The following is a 3390-nucleotide window of genomic DNA, read 5'->3' as shown; positions in this document are numbered from 1 at the left end:
GGAAAGGCCTCTTTTAGGGCATACAGCTCCCAGGGTAACCCCACCAGCTGCCCAGACACATATTCTCTCCTCATTCAGGCTCCTCTTGTTGGCATTTGGAATCCGGTGGGGCGTGGCCAGCCTGTTTCCAGGTTTTTCTGGGAGAAGACCTGTGGCTTTGACCTGGGATAACCTCCGGGGCCCCTTCTTCCACCAGGTGAGTTGCCGGCCCAGGCAGGGAAGAGGTGGTGAAGGGGTTTGGGGAGAACAACAGATGGCCCAGCAAACTAGACAGTTAATCCAACCAAATTACGGCAACAGATGTTTGAAGATGTTTGCATTCAGATTCAAACTGTTAGGTCTCTTGGAAGAGCCAACCAGAATGGGGAGGTTCAGTCTCCCTCTTAATTAAAGCAAAACAAGACTAAACAATCATTTTAAAAAATCAAGCCCTGGTACCAAGATGTCAGGGATCATCCACCGGCAATGGTAGAGACTGTGACCGCCTGTCGGGGCGTCGGGGCCCAGCCCTCTGAAGAGGGGCCCCCCTGTGGGAGTGGGGCATTGGGGGAGGTGGTCAGCTGCCCCGCAGGTGGGGGAAGAATGGGAGGGCGGTAATGATGTGCGGCCCGGGAATGCCCACCAGCGATGGCCGGGCCTGTGTGCGGTGTGGGGGAGGAGCGGCATCTCGAAGAGGGAGCATTATTGATGCTCTCGCCTCGGGGAGGGAGAGCCGATAATGGATGGTGGATGGGGGATGAGCTTTGTCATCAAACAAGGGGGCTGAAGGATGGTCCACTGGAATGTTATCAGTCATGCCTTGATCAAGATGTAAGACTCTCAAGGTCTTCCGTCTTCTCGCTCCTTCTCTTCCTCCTGCTGTCCTTCACCCCTCCTAGGCTCACCTTCCTCCCTCTACCTTGATTCCACGCTCTCCTCCTCCTCCTCCCCCTTTGCGCCCCTTCTCCTGCCTCTTTTCTTCCCTTTGCTCTCGTTTAGTCGATTGCTTCCTTTGTCTTTCTCTATTTTCCTCCATTCCCACTCCTTCCTTCCTCTCCCTCTCCCTCCCTCTTTCTGCCTGTCCAGTATTTTCTCTAACTCAGGGCCCTTCTCCTTGTCACACCTTGGCCCCGCCTGGCCCATGTGTTATGTGGGTAAGATTTTTATTTCAAACCAAACTACTTCAGTGATGCTTTTATTCTCAGTTGTCACTTCCCCCTCTCCTCTCCCAGGCCCCACAGATGTCACTGAAAGGATCTTGGAAGTGATGGGGTGGGTTTAAGAAATTCAAACTAAACTTTTGTATTTTTAGCAAATTCTCAGCCAAGCTGGGTCGCCGCACAGCCCATACTGGCCTCGAGCTGGTTCCCAGCTGCGTGGGTCTCTGTCTTCAGATCCCCCGCCCTCTACCGCCCCGGACTGAGTACTCCCCAGAATAACAGAGGTGCCGGGAGTTGCCGCTATCCCTCCGGACTGGGCTTTTCTGAGCAAAACTGGGACACTGTTCTAGAGGCCCCCTCCTCCCTGGCCTCACTTTTCTCGGCACACTATCCCCTACACCTGGTGCCCTCCTCTGGCCAGCACACCTCAGGAGACCCCAGGATCATTGATCTAATGCTTTCATCTCGATGCTCACCCACCCCAGAGAATCAGTGCAAGAGAACAGCTCAGTTTTACGATGAAGCTGCAATGGCAGAATTTTAGGTGTCATTGGGCAGGTGTGAAAGGAATTATTTGGGACAAGAGATATTCTTGGTGCCCTTGAAACCACAAGGTGTAGGAGACACAGTCTTTATTTGAGAGTGATCTTTGTTTACAGATTAGACACCTAGACATCTAGCAGTAACATCTTTCTGATCGTAAGACAAAGGGCCAGCCTCAGTCTAATTCTCAAGAGGTATGTATGGGGACAATATGCCAGGGTCTGTGGCAGGTGCTGGGTCTCCTTCGGTGCTTGCTTGTAGAATCCTCAAACAGCAGCCTGCTATTGGTCTCACTGTCCAATACTGGCTATGTTTGTTGAGTGCTTATTATGCAGGCACTGTGTTAAGTGACTTACACACAGAATCTCATGTAATCCCTACATGTCTCTGATATGAGTGATATTAACCTTATTTTACTGATAAGGAAACTGAGGCCCAACAAGGTTAAGCAACTTGCCCAAATCCATCCACCTTATTAAACAGCTGAGCTGGGGGATACTCCGAGATCAGATTGACTCAAAGGCCATAACCTTAACAGCCCACCTGGGCTTCAGAGAGGGGCCCGCCTTCATGGACAGGAGACTCTGATGGAGAGAACAGCGCCAGGCTGAGGGGGCAGCTGGTCGCCGCAACGCTCTGTGGTCAGGGCTGCTCTGGAGCTGGCTCCTATGACATCTCCTCCCAACTCTGCATTTAGTCAACTGGTAACTTGCAATCAACCATGGGGAAAGGGGTATTTACACCATGGAAACTGGCAAACTCCATAAACCAGAGCTTTTCCTCCCAGAGAGCCAGTTGTTAAATGTTTACCACCACCACTGATTCTGACCCACCCATGGGAAAGGTTAGGGCAGCTGCATGGACATGTGTCCTAGCCTTTGCAAAGTGGGGAGCAGGAGAGATGGAATGGTCCATCATTTCAGGTATTCACTGAGCAACAGGGGCCTGGTGCGGTGGTAGCGTCAGGGAGGTGGTACAGGAGGGCCAGGCGAGCTGGCTTCAGAGAGAACAGGTGCATTAGCATTCCCCGCGGAGCCATCAGGCAGCTGATGCCCATACCTAATGCCTGATTGAGCTTAGCCCCGGCTTACATAGGTGGGATGAGAAGGAGCCAGGGGCATTGGTGATTAGAAAACCAATGAGGACCGGAGGGGGCGAGGGGTCAAATTTAGCCAAGGGAGTAGACCGACTGGCTCCTTGCCCGCCCCTCTCTGCCTCTCTACATCTGTCTTTCCAGACCTTTCTTGCTCTGAACAGGCAGGTAATGAAGTTGGGCAGGCACCTGTTCTGCACCATGCTGTGTGGTAGAAGTGATGCCCAGGACTCCTCCTTCAAAGTTCCCGCCTGTGTGGACTGTTGACAGGGGACAGGATGATTTCACCAGGTGTAGCCCGTGTGGTCAGGAGGGAGGGTCACTGGGGGCTAGATTCATCCTCACCCCAGCTGCCCCCTTCCCCCAAAATGCTTCCCAGTCCCTGGTCCAGCTGTGTGAACCTCCTGTGAACTACCACAGCCCCTCCATATCCTTCCCTGAAAAACTGCCCGATACCCACCTGCCCCTCCCGCCTGGGATGGGAGGTCCTCAGCTCTGAGCCCCGGGTCCCTGCGTTCTGCCACTGCACATCCTTACGGATTAAATATGCAAACGGTGAGGAAGGGCGCCCGGAGGAGGCGAGGCATGGGTGAGGAGTGGAGGGTGAGGCGGCTA

This window comes from Balaenoptera ricei, chromosome 14 (genome assembly GCF_028023285.1).
Source record: "Balaenoptera ricei isolate mBalRic1 chromosome 14, mBalRic1.hap2, whole genome shotgun sequence".
NCBI classification, from domain to species: domain Eukaryota; kingdom Metazoa; phylum Chordata; class Mammalia; order Artiodactyla; family Balaenopteridae; genus Balaenoptera; species Balaenoptera ricei.
The sequence above is the reverse complement of the archived record's forward strand: the minus strand, read 5'-3'. Positions refer to the sequence as shown.